Raw genomic sequence first — 17,653 nt, 5'->3', positions numbered from 1 at the left:
GTATCGTGGCTCTCGGTACAGGGGTTTTCGCGACGAAGGCTATAAGTAGGCGGAAGGGCAGCGTTGGAGGGCTGACGAGGGGCCCACACCATAGGGCGGCGCGGCCCCCCTTTGGCCGCGCGGCCCTATGGTGGCGGCGCCTCGTCGCCCCACTTCGTATCCCCTTCGGTCTTCTGGAAGCTTCGTGCAAAAATAAGACCATGGGCGTTGATTTTGTCCAATTCCGAGAATAATTCCTTTGTAGGATTTCTGAAACCAAAAACAGCAGAAAACAACAACTGGCTCTTCGGCATCTCGTCAATAGGTTAGTGCCGAAAAATGCGTAATAATGACATAAAGTGTGTATAAAACATGTGAGTATCATCATAAAAGTAGCATGGAACATAAGAAATTATAGATACGTTTGAGACGTATCACATATGTTGCCTCCATAGTGTGCATATGCTATATGAACTTGTCAAAATATCCTTGTTGCATATGTGCATGGTTTGTAGAATCTAGGGGAGTTGTTTCTCTAGGATGTGTGCATTTGTATTCAAATGCATATCTCAATTATGCACACGTCTAGGGGGAGCTCCGTCTAGCTTTTGCAATTCTAGAACCTTATCATAATATCTTATGCTATGTTGCAAATTCTTGTGTTGTCATCAAACACCAAAAAGGGGGAGATTGAAAGAGCAAGGTATATATCCCGTGTTTTGTGTGTTTGATAACAACACTTGAATAAATTTAATCGTGTGCAAAGATTGTCTTTGATAGATTTGCAGGTGCACGGTGCCCTCGCTGAACACGTCATGATCGGAAGACTGAAGCGTAGCTTATAGGTTTTCTGGTTTTGTGTGTGTGTCGCGAGATGACATGGTTGGAGAGGAAAAGAGGAAAAAGCAGTTTCTGCCTAACCGGTACTACCGGTACCAGGAGCGGTAGTACCGCTACCCTACTGGTACCGCCCTACAGTACCTCTCTGGAAGTTTGCACTGAAAAGTCCAACAGAGAGCCTTACGGTACCTCTACGGTACCTTGAGCGGTAGTACCGCTTGAGAGCGGTAGTACCGCCTTGGTACCGCTTAGGTACCGTAACGCAAGTTACGGCACCACCTCTGTAGTACCGCTTAGGTACCGCTCGAGGATCCAGGGACTCACAGAGGTCATTGCGGTACCTCAAGCGGTACCGCAAGCGGTACTACCACTGTGAGTCCACGTGGCTAAATTTGTGGGGGATTTCGAATCCAGAGCGGTACTACCGCTTGCCAAAGCGGTATTACCAGTTGTGCGAAAACTGCACATAACGGTTGGATTTGGAGGGACCTATAAAAAGGCCCCTTCTTCCCCAGCTCATTTATAGCTCTTCTCTCTCTCTCCTCCATTGTTGCTGAGTTCAAACCTTAAGGATCTTCCCACCTACCCAATCAATCTTGCCCAAATTTGGAGGAGTGGTGGAGGAGGCCCCGATCTATTGATCTACCAAGAGAGAATTCACCAATACCATCTAGTCCTTAGTGAATCTTTGTAATACCCCAGAATTTTAACAAGTGATTAGACATAAGCTGGGAGAGAGTTGACCAAAAGTTGACCTTTTGAGCCATTGGTTATGCAAAATCGAAGAAAAAAACCCGCTCTTGTGTTTGCCTCGCCGAGTTAATAAGAATGACTACATATTTCTCTGAATCGGACATAAAGTAAACTTTAGGCAAGCATATCAATCTCTATCGTTGGATTAATTTCTGAAATACACATGTGGGCACTCATAAAATCCCTTTGGCCCCTCCTATCCTCACGTCGCACCTGAGACGATAGAATTCCCGAACCCTATCCTATTTCATCCCCCTCCACCGCCGCTGCCAAGCTCTGCCGCTGCTCCCTGGCCGCCGCCCCAAGTTCAAGCCTACCATCCTCTTGTTTCTATCCTGTTACGCTGCCGCTGTCTCCATCAGTCCGTGCGGCAAAAGATCCACTTCCATCGCAGGACACTACGGCAGCCAAAGAGAATTATCACCGTGTGGTTCCTGTTCCTGGAACTATGCTTTGCTGCCGACTGCAAGTTGGTCCCGTGGTTGTTTTATTTTGCTAGCAATCTACGTATCTAGTTATCCATGCATTCAGCTAGAATCGATTCATTAGTACTCAGTTCCAGGAAAAGCCATATACTTGCTTTTGCCCATTAGTACTAGTTACGGGTGGAGTTTATTCTTTACCTAGTATCCGATTGCTACAGGGTCACCTGCTACCGATTTTGGCTACTAGTAGGCTTTGGCGCGGCGTCACGCCGCGCCCGTAGCTGAATTTGAAGTCGTGTTAAAGTTGGTTATTCATATCACCTTAGGCCATCTCGGCGAGCCATTTCCTTCGCACGTGTCTAAAATGATCGTCATGGACAGAAGCATGGTTCAATACAGGCATCCAAAATCTGGGATCTCCGCTATTGTCTATGGTTGGACCCAAGCCAGCCTAAATTTAGATTAGCTTTGAGTGGACACAGATGCTGCTTGTATACTCCCTTGTTCTTTCTCTCGCTTGCCAGTCGGCATCAACACTAGTCCACCCATCCCTACTCCCCAGAAATCCCACCCGCTGCCCTCGCAGGCATCCCACGACCACCGATTTGCCTCCGTATCTGATGCCACCGCCACCTCCATGGCGCGTCCGAGTTAAGTGCTCTTTCCCGGATGAGTTCGGGTGGTCTTGCCGACGTTGGAGGACCTTTGTACCTGTAGATACCTATGTCCCTACCATTTTTCATGGCGCCTAACCTACACCACCCCCATCAGCGGAACCTTTGCCGACGCTAGAAGAGATGAGATTTAGGTGCCTACTTTGTTTTCTGGCCAGGATGATGTCGCGCATGCCTCTTTTACGGTGCGGTCTGCACCACCCGCTTAGTGTTCAGTCAAATGACTATCTCGGTTTGTCTCAACTAACTCGTCGACGATTTTTTCATAGATGATGGTCGATAGCAGAGATGAGTTCTTCTGCAAGAACGTCCTCGGTAAGGTTGTACGATGAGGAGTCTGATGACGACTTGTTGATGGTGTCCGCATTCTCATTTATGAGCACAATGTCGCAGATTCCGGAGTACCGTGGTTTAGTCAAGGGATGTGCTAGGGCCTTGGACTGGAAAATAAAAGGCGGCCATGTGTAAATCTTCGGGGACTACTGTCACCATACGAAACCTATGTACACTCCGGCTATGCTTCAATGTCGGTTTAGGATGCCAAGACCTTTGTTCCGAAGGCTCATGGATGGAGTCAAGACTTATGATGACTACTTCGTCTACAAAGACAATGTCATTTGAAAGGTGAGCTTCTCTTCTTACCTGAAACATACATCAACGATTATGATGCTTACATGGCATTGCCGGTGATATCTTAGATGAGTATGCACGGATGAGCGAGTCAAACTGCCTAGAATCAAAGTACAAGTTTTGTAGAGGAGTGATTTTCGTGTTCGGCAAAGAATATTTGAGAAAACAAAATGTTGCCGACACATTCCTTCTATTGTCAATCAACGCTTCTAGAGGTTTTCCTAGGATGCTTGGCAGCATAGACTGCATGCACTGGTGATAGAAGAACTGCCCATTTGGTTGGCAGGCAATACAAGGGACATCCGGAGGGGTGCACAGTCATACTTGATGTCGTGGCTTCACATGACCTATGCATTTGGCACTCTTTTTTTTTTGGAGTGGTAGGTTCACATAATGACATCAACATGCTGCAATGCTCTCCCGTGTTCAATAGGCTTGCAGAAGGCAAGTCCCCTGATGTCTAGTTTAAGGTCAATGACCAGCATTATGACGAGGGGTACTATCTCGCTGATGACATCTTTCCACCTTGAGCTACATTAGTCAAGACAATCCAGCATCTTAGCGATGAAAAAGTCAAGATTTGCTAAAGATCAAGAGAGTGCTAGGAAAGATGTCGAGTGTGCATTTGGAGTCGTCCAAGCTCGTTGGGCTATTGTTCGACACACTGCTCGAACATGGAGTGTTCAAACCGCGTGATAGGCGATGACCGCTTGTGTTATCATGCACAACATGATTGTTGAGCAAGAGCGTGATGATTCATTGTTGACGCTGATTCTGAAGGTTAAGGCGAGTTGGTGGAGCTCCAGCTCTTGGTCTGGTGACGTTCCAAGAGTTCCTCCATGTGCATCACGAAATCTGTGCAATATAATTCACAATCAGATTTAATATGATTAGGTTCAGCACATGTGGATCATGTTGACAATATTGGAAACAACCAAAAAAACCAACATATTCCACTTGTCTCTTTTCATGAGCATCTTCTTGAAATTTACATTTTATTTGCTTGGGGAACTATGTTGTTTAATTTGTGAAGGAACTATTTGTGTAATGAATTTTGCATGTTTATGAGTTTTATATTTTATTTATCAATTTTACTGACATGTTTGTATGGCCATATGACCAAATGGCCAAGGTTGCGAAAAATAGGTCTACCCTCGTGGACTAAATGGGTGGCCCCTTGCGACGCATGCATGTCCATCTATGTATTGAGCGGCCACCCAAACGAACAAAATCAAACACAAAACATGTTTGATTTGGGTGGCCGCGTTGGAGCCGACACATCTTGACTCTAAATGTGTCCATCTTGATCCGGGCCACAGACACAAAATCGGCTAAATCTGATTGAGTGCCCATTTTCCTCGGGGCTGCCTAGCACGCCAATGGATTTTTTTGCAATTTTTTATTAGATAGAAGTATAATTTACATAGGGACAAAAGAAGAAAAAAAATATAGATGAAACCTTAACTAATTAGGGTTCAAGCAATGGCTGCCTACTTGTCATCGCAGAGGCTGAAGAAGACCGGCTGGTCCTATGGTTAGGGCTAGGACGGCGTCGGAGGTGGTCCAACGGCCTGTGCTGGAGCAGGAGAAGGTGGCAGCGGCGCATGGACATGTGCGGGTGGAGGTGGTTGCGCATCACGCACATGCGTGATCGATGGTGTCACTGACCTTGTCCTGCAGCAACGCGAACTCCCCTAGGAGGACGGCAAGTCCCTACAACTTGGCAAGCTCATCGATCTTGCTCTTGCTCTGGGCTATGGCCATCTCGAGGTCCACCTCTTCAGTTAGATCTGGCGCGTGCCGTCCTGGTTGATGACACGCGGATCAGGCGGGCCACCATCGTTGCCCTTGTCGTTGTTGTCGAAGTGGTGGGTGCCTAACTCGTGGTTGAGGAAGGCAACGTCACCGAGCTAACCTGTCCGCCGATGTGGGTCAAACTCCCACGTGTTGAACGAGTCCCAGTTGGAATTGTCCAGCGCAAAAGGCAGGTCCTCCTGCAGGCGGCGAAGGATCTTCTCGCGCCGCGATGGGCCCTCGCGCGGCATGGGCGGTACTGGCACCTGACGCGAGTTGAGTAGCGAACCTGCGAGCAAGTTGACGTCCGGCCAGGACATCGGGCGCCCCTCCTCCCACATTTGGTGGGCTTCGTCAACCGGGATGTACTGATGGTCCCTCTCATTGTACCACCCACTTCGCGATGAGCCAACCTCATGGTCGTTCTTCGTTTTCCGAAAGGCCTAGGAGTTGCCCACGTTGGCTGCTAGCTTTGAGGTTTGCGGGAGAGGGGGATTGGAGGTGGAAATGGCGTGGGTCGGTGGCTTAAAAACCAATGGTGAGCGCCTCACCTTCATTGCATGGAGCGGAAGCCCAACATCGTCCGCTAGTGCTTGAGGGCAGATGCCGAAGCATGCACCGGTCGTTGGCAGGTGGGCATGAGGAAGCTGGCCACAGACACACGCACGAACGGCATGTGTCAGCGGCAACACAATTCCGACCCAAATTTGAATCGAGAATGGGTAGCCGCCGATAGACCGGTCTGTTTGCATCGACCCTCTGGATTAGGGTTTTGCCCTCAGCGTTTGTTTGTATAGTTATGTGCAAAAGAAGTTAATAATTATATTTTGTATGTGGTTACAACAAACAAAAGATATATATTTGCTAGAATTAAACATATTTTATTTATAGGAAATTATATACTTTAATGGATTTATATGAATTTGTACTATTTATTTTGTTGGGCTTCTCTATTTTTATCACATTTATAGTTTGTACCTCATGAGTTTACGACCGTATTCCTTGTGCGCTATGCAAAGTAGTCATGGCATATTTCCAAGTCCAAAATTAAAGGTCGCTCATAAAAAACATTTTATTTTATAATGACCAATATTTAGTTTGAAAATATAAAACACCTTTTTATTAAAAATATGTATTTTTCCTAATTCTCCAGAAACTAATGTGCATATTGTCTGCCAGTGACACCAAATTTAGGATTTAGTTTATGCTGCCAGAGCCATTATGTAGAATAGTGAAACTACATTTTGTACCCAAGTGTCCTACTCTAACCTAATTCACCATGTAACCGAGAGAAACTATAAATATATAGGCATATTTACATTATTAATAGGAACAGGAATTTTCGGTAACTTTAGAGAGCTGAAATATAGAAAACTCAAAACACAATTGAAAAGGTTTATAATCTACAGTATACTTGACTCTGCAAAGTTATATTAGCTTTTTTTAGTGAACATTATTAGCTATTTAACGTTTTTTTGGGAAATTAGCTATTTAGCTTATAAAATACCAAGAGACGGAACAACGGTTTGGCCACATGGGCTTAGCCCAGTACACCACGCACGCACCCAGGCCACGTAATCCTGTCACACAGACACACACGTATCTTATCTCTTCCCCCTGAGAACAGGGCGTCGACCTGTTGGTTAGCAGTGCGGGAGCGCCTGCTGCCCACCCGGGCTCGAATCCTCGGATTGACGGGTGTTCAAGGAGCTTTCTTCTATAAAGCTACGCCAGCCAGGGCTTGTACTGGCTGGTCGCATTTTTTTCTTTTCTTATCTCTTCCCCCTGTATCTCGCTCCTCCAGTTCCTCGGCGCCTCCGCCACTCTGCCCCCACCGACCGCCGCGGCGCCGCCTCAGTCATCGCCGCCGACCTCCAGCTGCCCGCCACACGCACGCCTTCCATTCTCTCAGTGCAGACGATTCCATCAAACTTCTACCCGTCGCTCCGCATCTGCACCCCTACCGACGAGGCCGTCGCCTGGATCACCCCACCGGTGTCGCCATTGGCTGTCTATTGGAGCGGTATCACCGAGGCGTACCACCTCATGTCCAAGAAAGTGGGAGAAGGAGAGGAGGGAGGCCGAGGGGGTTGCCCGCGCGAAGTGGAAGACCGAAGAAGGAGAGCAGGGAGGCTGAGGAGGTTGCCTGTGCAGACGATGGTGATGCAGGCTAGCTCGTGCTCGTGCCCTCGTGGGTGGGCGTCTGCGCCAAGAACTGCGGTGGCCTCTTCGCCTCGCGCGGGGTGCTGAGGCCGCGGCGGCCGGCCAACATTTGAGCCTGCGAGAGCACGGCGTGTGCCGCGCGGAGTGCAAACGATGGTGTGGCTATCTCGCCCATGATGCCTCGGCGTCTCGGCGGGGCCGCCAACGATAACCGCGTGAGCCCACTTGCTTCCACCGCGCCATTTCCGTCCTCGAGTTGCAAGGTCCTTTTATGTCAGCGAAGACAGCGAAAAAGGTGCACAATTTTTTCTTCCACCTATCATCTCCTTTGATTTCGCATATGCAAAAATAAAATATGTCCCCAGTCTACCATAAATTTAATTTCTCTACTATTCTCCAAAATCGGTGGTGCTTAGTGCGCAACAGGAGCAATGTCCTTCTTATCCTCGGCGTCTTGATTGAAATTATTCTTCTCTTTTTCTTTGTCCTTTCGGTCCATGTGCAAAACAACAAACTATTACGGTGCATTACAATTTGTGCCTTGTTTACCCATGAACCGCAGAACGTGCGGCAATGGCGAAATAGGTCCAGTGGGCAGCGGGAGGCAACAAGCAAGACATTTTGGGGCATGCAGTATTCTTTTTCTGATGATTGAATAAAAAATAGATTTATTCTGTTACCTTAGTAATTCCTTATGGAAACCGCTTTACATATTAGCAAGATGGGAAGGTGCCGGCGATCTGGCATGCTCAAATGGCCACCGGAAAGACCCATTCAAGGTTAGGCGAACTGCCAACAGGCTAGTGAAGCTGGCCACCGGGAGCTAAGGTACTCCCGATGAATGCGCTTTAGCTAGTTTGTTTTGAGAACCAGTGCACCACTTAACGTCTTAACCCCCTTATTCCTAGACAATAGTCTTGTTTAGTTAAGTTATACTCTTGTAGAGGCAAAAATAGCTGGTAGCTTTTGTCCAGCAAAATAGCCAACGTGGGGCATAAGCTGGGAGAACCAATTGGCCTTTCTTCCTTCATAATATGAATAAATGTGGAGCTCTTTCTGTCTTTAAATGTTGCAAAGCAGCTATTACAACCTACGGGCTAGATGAACCAGTAAGTTAGTGATGAGGTCTAAGACCCCGTGTGTGGCCCGATCTCGCAGCTTGACCCCGAAATCCAAGGGAAGAGGTGGGAGAGTGCGAAGAACACGAAGAACACGACGAACACGAGGAACTCCGAGACTCACACACGCATACCAACCCGATACACCCGATGCTTACCTCCGTGGCTCGATGGACCACGCCAATAGAATCTTCGAGGAAGAGGCACGTGGCAGAATTCCCGGAGAGAGATTGGGGTTGGAGAGGAAGAGCTTGGTGAGGGAGAGAGAGTAACTAGTACTAGAATCTCACTCAACAAGATCAAAGTCAACAACCAAGGTGCCTTGATTACAGAGGGATGATACCCGGGAGACATAGCTCAAATCCTATTCTAAGCCAAATCTTGTCTAAACCTAAATGAGGTGGGGAGAGAGGTATATATAGCCTCAGGTCCGGAGCAGGGGTAACTTAGTCATTTGCACAGAATAAACATAGCCATAGGATGCAAATAGACGGTTCAGATGAGGTTGGCTTCGGAGGGGCCGGCAGTGCCGGTGTGCTCGTGGCGGCAGTGCCGGTGGGGCCGGCAGTGCCGGGGAAGATGGGGCGGCAGTGCCGGCCTGGTCTCCGTGGCGTCTTCAGCAGGTTGGGCCGGCAGTGCCGGCGTCGAAGCGGCGGTGCCGGGGGTGCGCCCACCGGCAGTGCCGGCCAGGTGGGGGCGGCAGTGCCGGCCTTGTCGTGGCTGGCGGCTGGAGCGCTTCTCCTTCTTCTCTTCGGTCTTCCCTTCTTCTTCCATGAACCATGTGGCTTCCCTCTCCTCGGCTCCTTGACGCTTCCTTTGGGTCCTTGGCGAGATTGGTACCTAATGACACATAGACATAGATATGAGGTAGCAATCCGTCCAAGGTTATGTCGAGTTCAAGTGTAGAGAGGAGTGAATTCACCTTATCATGTATGGACTTCACTTGGTCTCGGGTCATTGGTTCTCTTGGGGGAAACGTTGGCCATGATGTAGTTTCGACGATAGGCGGGGCTACATCATCTCCCCCCCCTTGGGGAAGAGTCGTCCTCGACTCTTGTTCCTCCTCAACGATGATGTAGGCCATGACGGTTGTCCCATGTTGTGGTAGAGGGATAAAGTCACGGTCGAAGAAGAGCTTGGGGAAAAACAACTTGCAAATGGAAAGCTTGTGGATGCCAATTTTGTGATCGGCGAATAAGAGGCTCTCAATCAAATACGAAGCATCAAGTCGTTTCTCCAAGAGGCATTTGGCAAAAATGGGAACCAAAAGAGTGTTGATGTATTCAAAATTTGGTGGGGCAAAAGTTTGTGCATGTAAAAGTGTGGTTTGTAAAGTGTCAAAAATGTGATGTGTAGCATTGTCCCACATAAATGGAACAATCAAAAGGCAAGTATCGGCGGCAAAATTTTGGACAAAATTGTTATGTGCAATGGCAAAGAGATGGAAACTTCTAGCTTGGGAGAGTATGGTTGGCGTGAGCCAAGTATGGGTATCCTCAAGTGTCAAAGAATCCATTTCAATTGCCAAAGATGAAATGAGAAATCCAAAGAAGAGCAACTTTATGAATGACATGTGGCACAAGATGCATAAGGTGTCTCTCACATGTATGACATGGTCCTTGAGATTCTCGAAGTGTATGATGAAAGCATCACGACATACAACAACCATGGTGCCAACAAGATGTGTCAAGATATGTTGCATAAGAAGCAAAAGAGGTGACGAGGCATTGGTCCAAACCGGAAGCTCGACAAGACAAGCCGGCAACACACGAGGGCGAAGGCGTTTGGGAACATACCCTTTGGCGTGAATCCCATGGGTTGGATCATGTATCTCGTCCGTGTTGGGGTAGCTCTCAATTGCGCGTTTCGTGAGCTCATGCTCCGTAGCGGTGGAAGTTGTCATTCAGGTACCTATACACACAAAGGAGAAAACAAAAAGCGTGTGTGCATGGTAGAGGAACACATCATCCATCATGATGTTCCATGTCTTGTGCACATCACCATTAGTGTCAATCAAGATAGTATGAAATGCATGGCGATGGTGCATATGGCAAGAAGGTGCATTCATGGCATGTGGTAACTCATGATCCTCAAAAAGTGAGAAGGCTATGGGGGCCATCTCGTGGACAATGAAATAAGCATTCTTGCATACCAAGCATAAGAAAGAGCAATTGTTCACAATCTTGGATGCAAGGATCATGGAATGGTGTAAACATTTTGGGCAAAGCATGCGGAAGCTAATGTTATCCTTGTTGTCGATAACCCTATGTAAAGAGCAAGTGTTCATCAAGGGTGTCACAACACAAGCATGATCATTATGGCAAGCAAGCGTGGAAAAAGTGAAACTCTCGTAGCATGGCATGGTCATGGTATCACAAGCAATCAATTCCATATGATCAACAATGTTATCAAGCAAAGCATCGCATGGGAATATGAAAGTAGCATGTGACGTGGCAAATGTATCATCAAGATCATGCATGCATTCATAAGTCATCATGTCCACTAGTGGGATCATGGCATCATCAACACCTATGTTGTTACCTTTGTAGGCCGACTCATTTGAGGTAGGTGTTGTGGAGGTAGGAGGATCCATGTGGTCGACATGTCCGTCTTGAAGCAAGCATGGTGAGATATCATCATCTTCATGCACCATGTACATCGTCTCCATGAGCGGGAACTCGTCCTCCGTGGAACCTAGTGCAACATAAGAAGACACAAACGAGGGAGAGGTTAATGTGTTAGCAAAAGCGATGTCCTCCATGGACCTATCATCTACCTCTCGCAACTCACTTTGTGTATCACTCATGTCCTCCAAACGGAAGCACTCAAACTCACATATGGGGTGGAAGTCACTCAACTCACTATCACTCTCACTCAAGTGGGCTAAGTGGCTCTCATGCTCACATGGGATTGGTACCAACTCATCAATGAAGCATATAGGATTAGGCTCGACTTTCTCATCTCCATGCGCCTCCTTGGTTGAAGGGAGAATCCAATGCTCAACCATCTCAACTCCATCCGCCTCCATAGGTGAAGGGAGAATCCCATGGTCACCATGCTCAACTCCATCGCCTCCCAAGTCATCCTCAAGCGGTGGCACCGTAGTGACGAGGAGAGCTAGGCTCGGATCCACATCATCATTGCGATTGCCTTGGAGTTCTTCATCTTGAAGTGTGGGCGCAATAGGCATCTTGGGGACTTGTGCTTGTAGCTTGTCGAAGTAGAGCGTCTTGGCACTTGGCGTTGTGCATTGCCATGCCACGTGACCCTTGGCCTTGCACACCTCACATAGGAGATTGGGGCATTCCCGTGGAGGGTGGCCTTGTTGCTTGCACTTGTAGCATCGGAGTCCATAGGCACGCGACGAGGTAGAGGCCATTGTGGTGGTGGCACAAGAGGTGGAAGGCGCCTTATGAGGAAGGTATGCTCGATGTGCACTTGCCATCCTTGGAGTGGTAGGCACCCTATCATGGTGTTTGTCGCCTTCATGTCGAGGCTCTCGTCTTCGTGCATCATCATCATGGCTTGAGTGGTTTCGTCGGAGACTCGTGGAAAATGTTGGTCGATGGCGATCATGAAGTGGCTTGTGGCGGCGAAGCTCATGTGGCGACGTATGTCGATGACGGTCCTTGCCATGCCTATATGATGGCTCATGCGACTTGGCATGTTGCTTGCGGCGCCTTGTGGAGCTTGTAGAAGAGTGTCGATGACGATCATGTTGGGGACGCTCTTGATGCTCCATATGATGTACTCGAGGTCGACGATCTTGTGCATAAGCACTCTCATGGTGGCGCCTTGTGGAGCTCGGAGACGAGTGTCGGTGACGATCATGATGAGGACGCTCTTGATGATTCCTATGATGGTGCCATCGTGGAGGTCCTCTATCTTCATATGTAGCTCCATTGGCCAAGTAGGCGTTGCTCATGGTGGAGTCGAGGTGAGGCTCCGCCTTGGTGTCGATGTCGTAGGCGTGGCGTTGCTCCACCATGTCATCGATGTCGTACTCGTGGTGTTGCTCCACCATGTCTTCCATGCTTGAGGAGCCATTGTCGATGTAGAGCTCGTCGAAGTCGTCCTCAAGGTGGTGCTCCACCATGTCATCCATGCTTGAGGAGCCATTGTCGATGTAGTGCTCCTCGGTGTCGGTCATGTCGGTGATGCTCGCGGAGCCATAGTCGGTGTCGAGCTCCACATGTTCCTCCACATCCGCGGTGCTTGAAGAGGTATCCTCCTCGAAGTGCTCCGTGTACTCCTCCGTATCTTCTTCGTCACTATACATGTTAGCATGACAAGATCTATATGGTGTATGTTAGTGGAAGGAGACTACCTCGCACTCTTACCAAGGTAAGATAGTATTGAGGCAATCAACCAAGCCGAAAGCAAGATCAAGTGTATCGGGGACACACGCAAAAGCTAGCAAATATGGTGTTAGGCGAGTGTTGTGGAAAGCCAAAAGACAAATCCAAGATCGAGTATGTTGTTAAAAGTGGGTGAGGTCCAAAAATTAAGTGTCCAAATGGTGATCACGAAAACACGAAAGAGGTGGAACGCAAACGCGAGATAAACGGGGTTAGTGCAACCAAGGAATGGGCGGAAAAGCACAAAAACCAACCAACAAGGTGGTGCCCGGTGTCACACTAACACAAGGAGAGCCAAAGCTTTGGTTGCAACGAGGAGACACCAAGATTTACACGCGGCCTCTCTTCTCGTATCTCTCTTTTGCTTAAAAGCTTTTTCTCTCTTGTATATGGTGGCACTTGCACTCGTTTGTATCTTTGGTGGCACTTGGACACTTTTGTATGTATGGGTGTATGGATGTATGGATGTATGGTGCTACTCGCACTCTTTTTGTGTTTTTGGGGCTTTTTCACACACTATGTTAGCGTTAGCCTCGCTTTTGCTATCTTGCCACACGAGTGTTTGCTTGGGTGTTTTACTCAACACGACACACACACCTCACAATGCGGGGCCACGTGCAATGTCTCGCAACACTAAACAAGCAATGCCCGGGAGGGTTGGATCGCAAAAGGAACGAGGAGTTGCAAGTTATACCTAGATGTGTCGTAGGCGGTGATGATCACGCAACTTGCAATATGGTGGAAGGATCAAGAGTACGTTTGTAGGTCGGGGTGCTGAGAGTGTCGTCGCTTGCGTCGTAGCTGCGGGTTAGATTTACACACAAGGCACTCAAACCAGAACAAGCAAACACAAAGGTGAAGACGTGGTCGAAATGTGGCTGGGCGAGCCTGGCTGGTTCCTGGCGGTAGTGCCGGCCTGAATCGGGCGGCAGTGCCGGCCTGGGCGGCAGTGCCGGCCTGGATGCGGCGGCAGTGCCGGCCTGATGGGGGCGGCAGTGCCGGTCCCTGACGAACAGCTCGAGCTGTTCTTCGCGAAAAGCGGCCCAAATTCGACCAAAACATCAGAAATCGATGGAATTGAGGTCTAGAAAGTGGGGAAAACGTAGATCAACCAGAGGGGCACGAAATCCATGGATCAAAACCACTCAAAACGCAACCAAATCACAGATCGGTCAAGAGGCAATTTGGGGCTATTTTTTGGAAAATTTTCGAGAAACGAAATCGGGTGGGTGGATGGTCAGATCTGCGGTAACCAAGAGCTGCTCTGATACCATATGATGAGGTCTAAGACCCCGTGTGTGGCCCGATCTCGCAGCTTGACCCCGAAATCCAAGGGAAGAGGTGGGAGAGTGCGAAGAACACGAAGAACACGACGAACACGAGGAACTCCGAGACTCACACATGCACACCAACCCGATACACCCGATGCTTACCTCCGTGGCTCGATGGACCACGCCAATAGAATCTCCGAGGAAGAGGCACGTGGCAGAATTCCCGGAGAGAGATTGGGGTTGGAGAGGAAGAGCTTGGTGAGGGAGAGAGAGTAACTAGTACTAGAATCTCACTCAACAAGATCAAAGTCAACAACCAAGGTGCCTTGATTACAGAGGGATGATACCCTAGGGAGACATAGCTCAAATCCTATTCTAAGCCAAATCTTGTCTAAACCTAAATGAGGTGGGGAGAGAGGTATATATAGCCTCAGGTCCGGAGCAGGGGTAACTTAGTCATTTGCACAGAATAAACATAGCCATAGGATGCAAATAGACGGTTCAGATGAGGTTGGCTTCGGAGGGGCCGGCAGTGCCGGTGTGCTCGTGGCAGCAGCGCCGGTGGGGCCGGCAGTGCCGGGGAAGATGGGGCGGCAGTGCCGGCCTGGTCTCCGTGGCGTCTTCAGCAGGTTGGGCCGGCAGTGCCGGCGTCAGGGGGGCGGCAGTGCCGGGGTGCGCCCACCGGCAGTGCCGGCCAGGTGGGGGCGGCAGTGCCGGCCTTGTCGTGGCTGGCGGCTGGAGCGCTTCTCCTTCTTCTCTTCGGTCTTCCCTTCTTCTTCCATGAACCATGTGGCTTCCCTCTCCTCGGCTCCTTGACGCTTCCTTTGGGTCCTTGGCGAGATTGGTACCTAATGACACATAGACATAGATATGAGGTAGCAATCCGTCCAAGGTTATGTCGAGTTCAAGTGTAGAGAGGAGTGAATTCACCTTATCATGTATGGACTTCACTCGGTCTCGGGTCATTGGTTCTCTTGGGGGAAACGTTGGCCATGATGTAGTTTCGACGATAGGCGGGGCTACATCAGTTAGCCTGTTCTGCTATGCTGTGAGCTGAAATGATTTTGTGCTCTCTCGGTCATCTTCATTACATATCTTTGACTAAGTTAATAAGAGAGGTAGTACAACATAAGTAAGGTTTTATCGTTATGGGTGCATGGAAGTCTGGTCTGAGATTTTCCATAAAATATCCAAGAATTGTATCTTCTATATTTATGATGGTTATTTATTTACTTGCTACAGGAGAAATAAAGAATTTTCAGTTCACTTGCTACAGGAGAGTACTAAATTTTATATTAGATGTATATTATGTGAATGCTATGACACAATTTTAGGTAGTTAACTATCATATATTGACATGCAAGAACCCATGCCATATATTTACATATGGTTGTATGAGCAATTCAGCACACAAACTATATATTTACATACACACAAGTCATATATTTACTTACAATATTTGCTTAGTTATATACTATTCCTAGTCTACCTATACTACCATTGATATGGAAGATGTCTCTTCCATATTTTTATTTATTCAATACAATAAAAGAGAAACACAAATTGTTTAAAGATCCCGTAGAGCTTATTTTTGGTGCCCCTGCAATAAAAAAAAGCTAGTAGCTCTCCTAGATCGCTGGTTCAGGTCGCCATCTTTCACTTAATTTAACACTCCTTCCTGCACTGCTTCGCCAATTATTATGCTATTAATGGTGAGCCTAGGCTTGTTGGTAGCAGCTTCTGGCACGGAAACATGGAAAATTTCGACTGAAAATACCTTATATTCGAAGCTGTGCAAAAATGACAAATTCTGATATCAGTATTAGTGAACAGTGTCAGATTTCAAAATCCCCAAAATCTGTCAGATTTTGTCATTTTTGTGTAGCCCAGAATATGAAGCATCTCAAGTTCAAATTTTACAGATTGGTAGATACCATCATTGTCTACATCTAGATTTTTTGTTAGATTTTTTTGAAACTTTAAAGTCCCATTTTCCAATTTGGCAAAAAAGGAGCTACATGTAGCTCGGGCTACAAAAATTCACTCTCCTCTTGGCAGCTATATATCGTTGTATTGTGGCGTCTTGTGGTTCTAGGTACATTGAGTTTGGGTGGTGGATGCGTAGAGGCAATACTTCTGAAGCTCTCGGTAATCTGTAGAACGCATGCATGAGGTCATTGATTTTCCTATATTTTTGCTTCATCTGAAGGAACGGTTTGCAGTTTTCCTCTGATTCTTTGATTGCCACCCTGGTGGACCTCTGAGCGATGTGCAGTACTGATATTCGTTGTCAGGAAGTGGAGTGTGGTCCTAGGCGCACTCTCCTCTGCAACTGGTTTTTTCAACCCTAGGTTCTCCATGGGAATTTTTCTAGCCTTGGAGGTGATCATTTGAATCAATAGGTGTGTCCATATCAATATGGGTGATGCATTTACCATCCTGATCACACTCAAACTCAAGCTTTGTGGATCATTAGGCCATCTCTCTGTGTAGCTAGTTCTAGTGTACACCTAGATACGTACACTACAAGAGAGGTCTGCATGGTAGTGGAAAATATAATTATTGGTCCATTGGCAAAAAAGAAAGATGCATGATTTACCTCATATGGACAGGCTGAAAACCTCCTAAAGTATAAATTTCTTAGAGCGTGTAAAACATAATTATTTTCTTGAAATTTTCACGGGGTGGGAGAGAATCCCCACCTGAATTTCATTGATAAAAGCCATTTAGTTTTGGGAATTACAAGCTAAGAAGTGGTCTCCCCACATCAAGTCAGTTGTCTGATCTCTCGTGCGGTGTGCCCCCCTTTAAGCTTGAACTTGTATTGGAACAAAGCAATGAGTCCTGACAAAGAGAATACAACAGATTAATGATGCCAACAAAGATTGGCAAGTAGGCTCCAAATCATCCATCCTCATTAACTCTTTGGTACAAATTCACATCCCATACCATCCAAAGTCACTCGCATGCCCTAAAACCTCATAAAAACCAGCGTGGATGTCAAATGTGATACACGTCGAACCTGGGTTGGGGTTATACATGTGGACGATGACCATGGCGGGCGGTGAACTACGCAAGTGAAAAGAAGAAATGACAGGCGTCACCAGAGGACGAAGATCGTAGCGTTACCTGCACCGATGATGGACGCCTTCATTGGCCTACAGGACAGCGACATCAAATCGATCCGACCTGCAAAGATTTCCGGAGCACATTAGCATATGAGAAGGCGATCCTATGAAGATGGATGCGAGGTCATCATCAAGATCACGGAGCAGCTCGATGCAAGATGCCATCCTTAGCCGCACACGACCTCCATGGACGAACGTTTAGCAAGACCAATGTCCAAATGGTGGGATCCAACGTAATCATCTGCAATAATCAAAGAAGAAAACTGGTAAAACATCTTGAAAGACAAGAAACTCAGTCGACAAACATATATATAGACAAGCACAGAAACCGTGGTGGCCAAGCTTCCTAGAGGTAAGATGAGACGTGGAGGCCAAGTTCACATAAATGGATAAGAGCAACAAAGATCTACTATAATATGCAAACTTAGAGGCCAAGTTATCAAATAAGGATAAGAACAAAACAAAAAATAAAGGGTCACCGGAAGGCTAACTCATCACCGGCTACAAAGAGAAGCAAAAT

The 17,653-nt window shown here is 47.5% G+C and overlaps 2 long non-coding RNA genes across 2 annotated transcripts; one reads left to right on the top strand and one right to left on the bottom strand.

The window, feature by feature from the left end:
* Window positions 1-1,776: 1,776 nt before the first annotated feature.
* Window positions 1,777-4,325, top strand: LOC139830586 (uncharacterized). The gene is made up of 3 exons (XR_011743257.1): window positions 1,777-2,856; window positions 2,941-2,986; window positions 3,065-4,325. It is a non-coding gene; the product is annotated as an uncharacterized lncRNA (long non-coding RNA).
* Window positions 4,326-15,427: 11,102 nt separating this feature from the next.
* LOC127295102 (uncharacterized) lies at window positions 15,428-17,400 on the bottom strand. The gene is made up of 2 exons (XR_007847528.2): window positions 17,135-17,400; window positions 15,428-16,849 (listed from the first exon to the last, which is right to left on the bottom strand). It is a non-coding gene; the product is annotated as an uncharacterized lncRNA (long non-coding RNA).
* Between the last annotated feature and the right edge of the window lie 253 nt (window positions 17,401-17,653).

The sequence above is a fragment of the Lolium perenne genome, chromosome 4 (genome assembly GCF_019359855.2).
Source record: "Lolium perenne isolate Kyuss_39 chromosome 4, Kyuss_2.0, whole genome shotgun sequence".
NCBI classification, from domain to species: domain Eukaryota; kingdom Viridiplantae; phylum Streptophyta; class Magnoliopsida; order Poales; family Poaceae; genus Lolium; species Lolium perenne.
This window is presented reverse-complemented; position numbering and strand designations above follow the sequence as displayed.